Raw genomic sequence first — 13,316 nt, forward strand, 5'->3', positions numbered from 1 at the left:
AGAAATCTCGAGCTTCCTGTAGGATCCCCTGCAGACATCCTGTAGAAGCTTGCAAACACGGTTGCCAGGCACCTGAACATTGTGAACTTCTGTGGAATGATGTTAGGGATCCCTTGGAACCTCTCAGAGTCCTCCTGACCTTTCCCAAGCCTTCCTCCCCTTGAACTACCCCTACACAGTCAAGACCCAGTAAGAAGCACAGTCATAATAACTACAACCACTTGAGCAAAAATAAAAAAACATGTTCTCTTCAGATGAAAGTAGTTTAGACTCATGCATCTCATCTCACTATAAGTAATGGCATCATTTTTAGAAGTTGCATTCCCACCATTGCATCGTAAGGATTAAGCTGGTCAAATTAGGGTTTACTAGGGTTTCCATGTTTTGTTGGCTTTCAGTTCATTCTTGCAAAGTAGGTTAATTTCCTTTGAGATAGCTTTCGTTCATCACTTAAAAAGCTTCTTCTGAGAACATATAGAAGTTGGCTTGAGCCCTAGCAGACTTGTGCCAGCTGACCAAGTGACAGCTGCGACAAGAGCTAGTACTTGTGCATACAGCACCGTCGCTTCCAAGTTTGTTACGAACTACCGGGTTGATAAAATTAGAGAAGGAAGCTCCAGGAGTTGTAGCATTATTGCTAGAATACTGGAGCCCACCACCAATCATTAAAAAGAGATCTTAACAAAGTAAATAATGATTGTAACACAAGAACCAATCATTAAAATATATAAATGCTTTGCAAAAATAAAGTTATCCAAAGATGTGCAAAGTTAAAAGGAAGTCCATGATTGAAAGATGTTTGTTACACAAGAACCAAACATCTTGTAAAAGGAAGCTCATCTAAGAAATAAATCAAATAAGTCATTGTAGTAGCTTGCATGAGGACATGCAAGAGCTTTAGTTGGGGAGTATGTTGGGGTTTCAAAAATCTGGCTTTTTGTCTAGAAAATCAAGAGGAGATAATGGAAATGCCAAATCTCTCCAAGATAAGTCAAATCCAATTTTTTTTATCACTTAATTGAATATAGAGGAGGAATTTTAGTCAGGAAAATGGACTTGTGACCAGAGCTCTGTGTATTTGTTGGTGGCACATGCGTTTGATGACATTATAATTACAGGTATCTCCTTCAAACCCTTGATTTCCTTCAGTCTCTTGAAGAGATCGTAGCCTGTTAGTTCTGGCATGCAATAATATGAACTTCGTTGGATTAGTAGCAATGAATAATGAAATGCCAGATCCCAATCCATAACCTTTGTGGAGTAACTCGTCCAAACATATCACAATTATACCAGCGAAAAAGAGCTGGACAATAATGAGGATGGCATTGCCAGCTCTGAGGTCCCGGATGTCACCATACATTCCAGACAACACGTATGCAACTGCCTCACATATTTTGATGAGGACACCGAGTAAGTTTTGAGCCCCATTAAGAAGAGCCCGATCTTCACGAACACGGTTATCCACCTCAATTATCTTGGATCCTGCTAAAAGCTGCATTACTAGGCCCGAAGTAACGATTGGGGTAATACCAAGCTTCATAACAGTTCCACGATTAGAGGCCAGAATTACACACATCCAGTAGAATGGATCCGCCCCAGTTGCTGAATGTATGCCATATAGGGGCAACTGATTGCATACTAAAAAGATAAAAAGCGAGATTACAGTGTACATAACCTTCTCTCTGAAGGGCACTTTTCTTTCAGCTGTCTGGACCTCGGGCAAGATTGACAGAAACGACCTCACTAGATGAAGCACCTGAAACCTGCCACCACTTGGCATTTTTTCTTCTCGGAAGAGAAACCCAAGATATCAAGCTTACAAATATAGCTCTAGAAAACTCCAGATCTGCTGTTGGAGATCGCCGATCTGCACCAATTTCGCCTTAAAATTAAGCATAAACACTCCTAAAGCCCTTACACGTTCAGAATTAAGCGTGAAACCCCTTAAAAACCATGGATCGAAACCAAACATGGATGCGCAGGCCAAGGGTTTCCGACCTGTAGGGAGCCCAGATGCAGAGAATTTTGTCTGTCTTGCCTTCCGCCAAGTAAAAAAAAAAATTGTTTTTAATGTCTTGCATGTTTATGTTTGTTTTTTTTTTTAATTTTGTTCATTTATGTGTTGTTTTTTTTATTTCAATTGTTTTGTTGTTATGTTTTGAAGTTCTTTATTTGTTTTATTATGTTGAATTGTCATATTTGGTTGTGATTTTTTAAAGAAATCTTAAAAAAATAAATAAATAAATTGAATCCTATCTAAAATTAAAAACTAAATTTTATCTAAAAAATTTTAAGATGATTTTTCGCTCATGCAGATCAATTTTCCAGCAAAAGTATTTTTATTGGAATAAATCAATAGATTTTCTGATCTTCCTGATCGCACGAAGCGCAGGAAGAGAGCATACTAATCTCTTGATTTATTTTTATTTATGCAGGTTAGCGTGGATGGATAAAACACTATTAAGATCTGGAACAAAACCTTGCATTATCTATACTCTTTCTGCAATGTCGCGGGGGCATTTAGACTCTCGGAAGGCAAATCTTTCCGATAATCAGGCTCCTAGCTCACCCATGATACAGAAACAAGACATAGAAATGCAAAGATGAAGCAGCTCTTTTTATTCATGATGATATTTTTAAAAAACAAGAATAAAAGAAAATTCTTCAAGGAAATTCTACGATGAAATTCTACGATGAAATTCTACGACGAAATTCTACGACGAAATTCTACAAGATCTCGTTTTATTTTTTATTTTAACCTATTCTACATTAACTTGAAAGATGTTTTATTTTCTAAGTAAAAGCATGCTTCCAGTGAAGCCATCTACAGATTAAAAGTTCGAACATGCTCACATCAAGATTTAAAAATTCTACGTTATGTTTTACAAGTATGTGAGAATCTTGTCTTAGAGTTGGCTCAAGGTTATTGTCCTTGCTCTCCAAGAAGTACCTGTTCAACATTGTCAAAGCCCTCATTCGTAGATGGATTAGTGAGAAATGGGGGGTTTAAAATAAAAACTGAATTTAAATTAACTATGTGCGAAAATAAAAATGCTCCAAACTTTGAACTCCTTTACGAACCTGCTGTCACCAAGTTCCACAAATTAGTCCATAAAAACAAATGCATAAAATAAATACTAAATACTTCTAGTTGCACTTCCCCGACAACGGCGCCAAAATGTTTGGTCTAAAATGCGGATGCAAATTAGAGCTTAATTTAATGTCAACCCAGGAAGGTAAACTTAGAAGTGCCTATCTAAAATATATAGATCTAGAAAGATTCCTAATTTGTCCAAGATCTTAAAGTCCCCTTACAAGAACATATTCATTAAGATCTCTTTCAATAACTAATCAAACCTAGATCTAACAATTGTTTGAGATCTATAATTCTCTTACAAGAACATATTCTACAAGATCTCTTCCAACATTAGAACATCTAATAAGAAATAAAAAGTTGAAATGAAATAAACCTAGATCTAATAATTGTATGAGATCTTACGGTTCTCTTACAAGAACACTTTCAAATAAGATTCTTCCAATATTAGAACATTTACAAAACTTGAAAGCTGAAATCAAACAAAAACATAAAATAAATTTTACCTAAAATAAGCAAATACGCATGCAAGTGAGGCCATGGGGGCCCTCCATAACTCCACAAGCACACCACTTCAATGGAGACTCAAATGTAGAAGCAAAATTGAAGTATGATCCTTTATTCCAAAATCTCCATTACAAACCAACTCTAGGATTACAACTCTAAGCTTCTAAGATTACATACTCCAAAATTCTAAGATTACAAAAACTTCAAGATTACAAAACTTCAACATTCTAAGATTACAAATGGAGGAGATTGTACTCCTATTTATACAATGGGATGAGTAACAAACTCATAATGATCATCCACTAATCTCTCTTTTAGTTCCATACATCTCTCAACCATCTAGACACATAACCCCCTTTTGTCCTTGATCTTCTCCATGAGATCATCATCTTCTCCATGAGGTTTATCTCTTCAAATTCGAATTTGATCCTTCAAGGCCACATAAAGGTGTCTTGGAAGCTTCCTTGGCACCTACACATGTCACAAAAACAACCCACTTTCCATATATAAAGTAAAATATATTATTTTCTAATGTTTAATCAAGAATTTCTCTCAAAAATGCTTAAAAATAAATAATATTTGGAAAATATAAATGAGACCCATTAATGGTGAATAATAGGGAAAATGGAGTGACAAGGTGGTGAATAGTGAGTGATATAATGGAAGCATAGGTGAAAAATGTATGGTAATGAGTGATATTTGCATGACATTTTGAAACCCCAACAGTTGCGCGATAAGGGAATAATCCAGCCTCCCCCAACTCAGAATCTACAAATGATGAGGTCTGAGCCGCACGAAGAGGACCCGAATGTGAACATTGTGCTTCAGAGTGGTATCACAATAGGATATGACAAAGGTAATTAGCCTAAAGAAGGTGTGTGGGTTCGCAAGGCTCCTGCAAAGGAACCTGAATTCGATTTGGAACGCGTGAAGGAGACATTTATGGAAGCTAAGAAGAGCTTCACGGAGGCCTCCACTTCAGGTAGTAAGGATCCACTAGAACCGGAGATGGATCCTTCAATGCTCACTACCTTTCTGGAGACATGTATGAAGCTGCTGCACGACAGCAGGGCTGTGAAAGGATTGCAGGAACTTATCACTAGGTGTGCTGGGTCAGGGGAGCCACGCGTAGTATGAAAGCCTTGAAAAACATACTTCACGGACAGGAAGGGAAATGAGGTTAACTATGCAAATTGGAGAATATGAAATGGATCAAGTAATGTTGGATCTAGGGTCAGACGCAAATTTACTGCCAAAACAAACATGTGAGCGCATGGGCAGGCTCGCGTTGCAGTGGTCTCCTATTTAATTACGAATGGTGAACCAACAAAAGATCTTACCCATGGGGAGACTGCAAGGAGTAACGATCGATATTGAAGGTGTGAGAGCTTTGGCGGATTTCAAAGTGAGAGAAATTGTCAATGATAGAAATCCCTATCCCAGGCTACTGGGCATAGACTGGGCCACTGACATGAACAGAGTCATAAACCTGAAGAAGCGCAAAACGATTTTTGAGAAAAAGTCGCTACGTACAGTAGTACCTCCAGATCCTGCCGAAGGAGTGCGATATACAGAACCAGTGCGCGACGACAATAGTGATGACGATCTCGATTGTATCTACAAGATAACTACACGAAAGCAGGATTGGGTGAATCTGACAGTAGATGGTAGGATTTCGTGGGAGCGCGACAGCTCCTACACTTCGGATTCGGACGAGGAAGTAGAACGATGGCAAAACCGGTTACACGAGGTAACTACGCTAAATTACAATATGATGATAAGGTCATTATGATGCGTAGCAACAGAAGCAAGGGATCTACGCATATATGACAGATTGACATCAGTGGAGGAATTCCTTAACAAATTTGAAAGCGAAGTACCAGAACAACAGCTATTCGATGCTCTGAAATGGGCACTGCGCACTACGCTTGCAAGGTGGTGGGGTATGCACCAGCAGAGTGTCAGGGATTGGTGTAGATGCAGAAGGATGATGCTTATACGCTTTGGAAAACCGCAACCACCGATGAGAGCTAAGTTTGAGGGGCGAAACAGCTTGTGCGCCCACCTTTCCATATGGATACAGACATATGGTACGCAGCCCACACGAACGCACACCGCTCTCACAATCGTAAATCAGAATAACAAGTGGAAGCAAGAAAGATGAAGTGCACCAAAGATTATCCATGGGAAATCCTTTAACAAGGTGTGCGAAGTGTTGAACAGGGTCCACCATGTGGAATGCACTGACTGGGACCTGCGCGTACCAGCGGTTTGATGGGCTTATAGGACCATGTGCAAAACCCTGACCGCGAAAGCAATCCCAAAACTGCGGTATGAAGCAGGGACTGTAATCTGTGAGGAGCCTACAAAGTCGAGTCCACACGTAACAACACCCATAGATCCGATAGTACGCGAAGCCTGGGCCGAAGAAATCACACAGCTACGTGAAGCAGAATGTAGAAGACTTCAGAAAGCAATTCGACAGGGAAACTTTAGACTTCGCGAGCTTGAAAAGGACTGGGTACGGTTAAGGAAGAAAGGCATTTTAATGGACGTAGAGGTCAAGAGGCTGGAAAACGAAATAAAGGGAGCATTTTTCGTCAACAGACCAAGGATAGCAAGGCAAGGTGCGTACAATCATTCTAACGATTTAGAGGACTATCGTCAGGAATTAGTTAGTCTGCTTCCATGGCTAGGACCGCATATCACCAAACGCAGTAACCAGGGAAGCGCATTGCAAATAGTAGAGCACGCGGTGCCGATCACCACAATGACAGATGAGGATTTTCCGCAGACTATACCGGAAGGTGAGATGGGGCCCCACACAGGTGGTGCGACCACCTGACTATCCGTAGGAAGAATAGTCTTAGCGCTCCAGGTAGCTGAAAGGGAGCGTGGGACTATAAATTATTCTGCCTGGGAGTTGCGCGCTCTGAGCAGTGCACGCAGGAACAGTGTGTCACAAGGTTCACAACCGCACATGAAGGGCTGCACTGCCATGCAGGTTGGCTAGAAAGTGACTGTTGGTGTCACTGTTCATGACGAGATGTCCGATTTGAGGCCAAATGGAGTGGGAAACGGGCATTTAAGACGCGATTTATGGGCAAGATTTGGGAAAATCTACCACCAAGAGAGCATTGATGGCCCCAAATTGGGCAAAACGATCGAATTTGAATTCAAAAGTCGCTATAAAACTCCAAGGGCTAGCCAGCGGACAACACTTGGTCATTTGAGAATTGAGCAGTTGAGCAAAGCACAGAGTGTTGAGATCTAAGCGAGAATAGAGCCCCTGAGTTCGTGGAAGACAGCAAACAATGTAGAAATGATGACGGCCACTAAGGATGGGTTGGGCATTGAGGAAGGAACCACCAGTGAAGCCGCGCAGACCCCCATGGTGCAGGATGTTCCCGAGGGCACTGGGGTGGTCACAGAGATCCCCAAATCACCGCGGATGCCACGGCCGAAGAAGGATAAGTAGACAATGGGACCAGTACGCATGTCCCCAAGGAATCTGTGGCATAGTAAGTTATCAATGGAGGAAAAAGGGAAGGTAGTTACAATTGAGATGGACGAGGAGGAAGAAGACCTACAGGCCCTAATTGCCGCTGCAGAAGAAGAAGAAGAAGACGTGGAGGAAGACATCCAACCGCTGCACTCTGTAGCAAAATTGCCCGCGTATGTCCCTCCGCGAAAGGGGAAAACCAAAATACCGAAGGATCTGGATGCAATGAAGAGCGCACTCCAGACCCCACTCCTCCTCGATGGAATTGTCTTTGAGGGCTCACACCTAGGCCACGTGCCCACCATGAAATTTGAGGACTGGGACCTCGCGGACAGCGAGAAGTTCCCACACCTGGAGACGGTAAACTTGATGAAGCAAAATACAGAGGGGCCGGTGATAACATTAGAGCCGCGAAAATGGTTGCGCGGTGTGGAAAAGGCTGGGTTGCTGCATCTGTTATGGATACCGCATTTCCACCGCGCACCCATCACCATTTTCGTCATCAGGCAGCTGCTTTGTCTAGTGCATGATGGGCACTTATGGCTGGAGGAGCCTATTTCCATCACGGCAGATCTCATACACCAAATTTCTCGGCTTCCCTGTAAGGGGAAGGACCCCACGACAATAGCCAAGAAAAGCAGCGATTTGGCTCTCGCAGAGGCCATGAAGGCCAAGTACAAGCTGGAGAAAAAGAAGCGGGGCTACGCCATCTCTAGCATCAAGGATAAGGGGGTGCGCGTAGCCACTCAACTCCTAGCCGGTAAGGTGATGAGAAAATGTCGTGTCGATGAGGTACCAGCGCCGGTGGTTGCGTTGGCTGAACAGTGCGTGGAGGGGGTTCAGTTCAACTAGGTCGAGTTCCTCTGCAAGGAGTTTTTGCTCAATTGTCACGAGGCCTAGGAGCAGGGTAAGACCTTCCACTATGCGTGGTTGCTCTTATCCATCTTACTGGTAGCAGGGGAACTGCCACAGGATAGTCAGTTCTCGAGCATTGACCAAGACCTACCAGAGGCTGCGAAGTATGCTTCACTCTGGGCCACCAAGGATGCGAAACGGATTCGCGATACCAAGATTTTCTGGGTGCTCATGGAGGCAAGCATCTGAATGTCGATTAATAGGAGGTCGTGCTTGTCCCCCACAGTCCACAACTATTAAGTTATGGTATGTTCAATTCTTATAACAGTTTACTTCTTTTTCTTATTATATTCCATAGATTAGCAATCACATGTACATAAAGTAAAGTGCAGATAGAACATTAAACGATCGACAGAAAACAAGCCAAGACAAGAGACACAAGATGTGGCGGCTAGCTAGGGACAAACCCCACAATGTGTGGGGAAACCCTTTGATCAAATCTTCTTTTATCTTCAATAATTCAACAGAGAGGAATAGTACAATAAATCTAATTTATATCAGCAGTAGCAAACCCTAGATCAGCAGCATCAGCATTAGCGGCTTCATCATCAAACTAGGGCAGACGATATCTCACAAATCGACCATCGAATCGGTTTGATTCCACCACCAAAAGTTGCCGCTTCCAGAGGAGGTTCAGATGAACCTACAGCGCAGTTCAGATGAGGATATCTTCTGGTCCACGCAGGTCAAACTTCACTTCTGCAATTGCAGCTTCAGTTTCAGCAGCTTCCTTCAAACTAGGGCAGTCAATATCTTGCAAACTGTCCGTCGGATTGACTTGATTCCACCACCAAAAGTTGCGGCTTTCAGAGGAGGTTCAGATGAACCTACAGCATAGTTCAGATGAGGAGATCTTCTGGTCTACACAGTTCAAACTTCACTTCTGCAGTTGCAGCTTCAGTTTCAGCAGCTTCCTTCAAACTAGGGCAGTCAATATCTTGCAAACCGTCCGTCGGATTGACTTGATTCCACCAAAAAAAGTTACGGCTTTTAGAGGAGGTTCAGATAAACCTACAGCACAGTTCAGATGAGGAGATCTTCTAGTCTACGTAGGTCAAACTTCACTTCTGCAGTTGCAGCTTCAGTTTCAACAGCTTCCTTCAAACTAGGGCAGTCGATATCTTGCAAACCATCTGTCGGATTGACTTGTTTCCACCACCAAAAGTTGCAGCTTTTAGAGTAGGTTCAGATGAACCTATAGTGTAGTTCAAATGAGGATATCTTCTAGTCTACGCAAGTCAAAATTCACTTCTGCAGTTGCAGCTTCAGCTTCAGCAACTTCCTTCAAACTAGGGCAGTCGATATCTTGCAAACCGTCCGTCAAATTGACTTGAATCCACCACCAAAAGTTGCGGCTTTCAGAGGAGGTTCAGATGAACCTATAGCATAGTTCAGATGAGGAGATCTTCTGGTCTACGGAGGTCAAACTTCACTTCTGCAGTTGCAGCTTTAGTTTTAGCAGCTTCCGGCTTCACATGTGTGAGAGAGAGACCCTTTTCTACGCAGTATAGAAGAGACTCTTTTCTGCGCAGTAAAGAGAGAGATGTGATGAGATGAGTGAGTGAAAATGAGGAAAAGTCCTCATGTATTTATACACAACTGTTGATGTTTGAATAGATGTGACTGTTGGGATTCTAAGCCTACATGAGTTGTAGGTCGGCTTGATAATAATTCCATAATCAAAATATATTCATATCTCCATGAATACTTATCGGAATCGGATGATATTTATATCAATCCTACACATCTCAACTAGAGGAATCTAATAAAAATATTATCAGCCATGAATAAGATGACCCACATGAAGTTTGGCCCTAGTTTCCAATTTTAACACTCCCTCTCAACTAGGGAGAACTTCATCTGCAATCTGTCTATCGGTCGTTACTATTCATTCATCAAATGCACTACCCTGTACAGCGTGACCCTTGCCCTACTCTGCTCTATTCTGCCTGTTCTGCTTTGTCTTGTTCTGCCGTGTACTAATTTGTATTGTTCTGCTATATTCTGCTCTGCTCTTACATTGTTCTGTTCTGCTCTACTTTAGTCCGAATTATGAAGAAGAAGAAATGATCGAGGATGTATCATACTGACTCAAAGTCAGTCTCAGAGTATGTACCACTGGTCGCAGACCAATCTCAACCAACTCGAAGTCAGCGTCATAGTGAGTACAACTCCACTGGTCCCAGACCAGTATCATCCTCCACTGACTCAAAGTCAGTCTCAGAGTGTGTACCACTAGTCCCAAACCAATCTCAACCGACCCAAAGTCAACTTCATAGTAGGTACCACTCCTACCACTGCTCCCAGACCAGTATCAAAGTCTCAGAGAGTGTACCACTGGTCTAAGACCAGTCTCAACCAACCCGAAGTCAGTGTCATAGTATGTACCACTCTCACTAGTCCCAGACCAATACTGCACTGACACAAAGTCAGTCTCAAAGTATGTACCACTGGTCCCAAACCAATCTCAACTGACCCAAAGTCAGCGTCATAGTATGGTACAACTCCTACCACTGGTCCCAGACCAGTATCATTGATCCCAGATCAATGGAGGTCATCTTAGCATAGGGAGTATGGTAGATAAAACAATGCGTCCATCGGTACTACTATGGTCCCTAACTTCATTTCCCTACTCATTGATCAGATGAGAGGTACTTCCCATGAGTCCTAGACGGCATGGGTAGTATGCCTCGACAAGAGAACTAATCAATCTTGTCCTCATAGGAGAACACATCAATCCTACTACAATCGCCATGGAGAACACATCAATCCAAGCTGCCATGGAGAACACATCAATCCAGGCCTCACAAGAGAACACATCAATCCTGCTACAATCGCCATGGAGAACACATCAATCCAAGCCTCATAGGAGAACACATCAATCCTGCTACAATTTCCATGGAGAACACATTAGTCCAGGCCTCACAGGAGAACACACATCCATCCAGGCCTCACAGGAGAACTAATCATCCTATTACACAGGAGAGCGAATCATCCTGTTCCACAAGAGAGTGAATCATATTGTCCCACAAGAGAGTGAATCATCTTGTTCCAGTGCACACTGTTATCACCCCAAGAAACTCACCTAGGTTGTATATCAGTGATGCTCGGGAACATTACAAACTCAACAAAAATGTTGGATAAATGGTGGATGAATGAAAGAAATGCTGCATATTCAAGCCAGATAACCACTCCTACTATGCTTAACCCCAGACATGGGTGAACACCCCCAGACTACAAGGCTTTTAACCACCAATTACTCACAGTTTGAGGAATAAGTGATGATGGAGAAGACTGACCACACCAGCAGATGCACAGGACCCTGTGATGGCCGGCTGCAACCAGTTAAAGGTCTGTAAATCTGTTATCTAACACACAGACAGGATGACAACTCTCTATGCATTAAAACAACAAAAACCTGCAAGCAAATTTCAATGAAACAGCTAAATTCTAACACAGAGGTGGGATGATAGCCCCTCTACTACTAAAAATCAACAGCACATGGAATAATGCATGACAGGCACAGCCTGGAACATAGAAGAAGTGAAAAATGAGCAATTGACAGCAAAAGAAGCTTGTATTAGTTGGAAATGAAGACCAGAAGCTGCAGGTCTCATAATAGTTACAGTCTCCAGAAGTTGAAGCTTACAACAGAGTAACACTCATCTATAATTCATCAACCTATTACATCGTTTCTCTGGGTATATATAGAATCTGTTTACAAAATATCTCTGCTAGGTTATGCGTGGAGGTATCTTAATGGACCACCAACCACATTTACAATTTGATATGGGTCTTCTGATTCATTCTGACTGTTTTAAATGAACAAAATGGCTCTTTCTGTACTTCAGTGTCCTTCCTGAACAGTTGAAATATAATCTTGATAATTTTCAATAACTGGTAATGTCATTGAACTGCTCGAGGAACATTCTCCTCGTCCTTGGCCGTGTTGTATTTAAATGCAAGTAGCTGAGAATTTAACGCATAGAGTACAGGGAGTTGATGGCTTGCTTTCTCCTTTGCGCGCGCAGAGCGGGTCCAAAAGAACTGAAGAATATGCTGAAAAACACTTCAAAAACGAACAGGGGCCGAGATAAGACATTGGTCGTCGGATGCCAAAAAGGACGGCCAAGATCTGCTATTGGCAGGGAATGAGAAGGCACAAAGGCGCAACTTGAACATGAGCCGTTAGATTAGAGAAATGGACGGTGGAGATTTGATCATAGGGAGATCGGGCGATAGGCGGATGGAGAAATGCGGGCCGTCAGATAGCGGTCGCGCAGATCCGACGGCAATCGGGCAGTAGAGGAAAATGATGGTTAACGGGCGGGGAAACGGTACGATGGTGGGGAGAGGTTCTCCCGCACCACTTTTGCACAACGGTGGTTTACGTACAAGGGAAGCGTGATACAATAAGATTAAGGCACGTGGCCGGCGGGAAACCGCTTCCCCGCGGGCTAAAGGACGAGCGAATTGGCTGAGCGGGGAAAGCGTATACCATAGATCAACGGGCAGAAAATCGGATGGTGGAGGATTAAGACACAGTTAATCGCACATGTTGGTTGATATGACGGGTGATGTGACGTGTAAGAGGCAGGCCTGGTTATGTTTTAATCATATCTGTGCATTATAAAGGGTTAGGACCTTTGTGCTGGGGTTTAAACCAAAAATGGATTAATACGGGGTTTAATAGGGTTATGAGGTTTTATTAGGGGTTAGCGAGACATAATAGTATTAAAACATAATATGACCTGGGAGCTGTTCAAACAGGGTTTAGGCAGGAGTTTACAAGGGGAATAACAGGGATAAAGGGGAAGGAGGAAACAGAGGAATAAGGTGTTAAAAGAGTAGAAGGCTAATGAAAGGGAGAGTTAAAACAAACTGCTGCAAACCATTTTCAACAAAAACCAGCCTTGTCTGACCTGAGTTCTTCCATCAAATACTGCAAACTGTAGCAGAGCTAACACTGGCTCCTTCTAGGGATGAGATCCTCCCTGCGAGGTCTTAAGAACCTGCAGACCAATGCCTTTCCAGCTGAAAGCAAACTAATCAAAATTCCTAATGTTCCATTGGGCATGGAGTCTACTTTGCCAGCACAAAACTGATAAAAACAGACTACTTACAACCTTCAAGGCCAAAGACCTTAAGCAACGTAAATTTTCAAAAAACGCCCATTGAATGGGCCATCAAAAACTGTCTCTCCTCCCATACTTTTCAGTATGAAGGTGTTGTTCTCGTGCATCTACGAAATAATGAAATGCCTTGTCCAAAAAGCATCAAATTTCTCATGATTACCTT

The 13,316-nt window shown here is 42.6% G+C and overlaps 1 pseudogene; it reads right to left on the reverse strand.

Moving 5' to 3' along the window:
* Nucleotides 1–1,042: 1,042 nt before the first annotated feature.
* Nucleotides 1,043–1,780, reverse strand: LOC149258384 (protein transport protein Sec61 subunit alpha pseudogene; annotated as a pseudogene).
* Between the last annotated feature and the right edge of the window lie 11,536 nt (nt 1,781–13,316).

Source organism: Pinus tabuliformis, chromosome 6, assembly GCF_031772625.1.
Source record: "Pinus tabuliformis cultivar Carrire ecotype Pingquan chromosome 6, CPIR1, whole genome shotgun sequence".
Lineage (NCBI taxonomy): Eukaryota > Viridiplantae > Streptophyta > Pinopsida > Pinales > Pinaceae > Pinus > Pinus tabuliformis.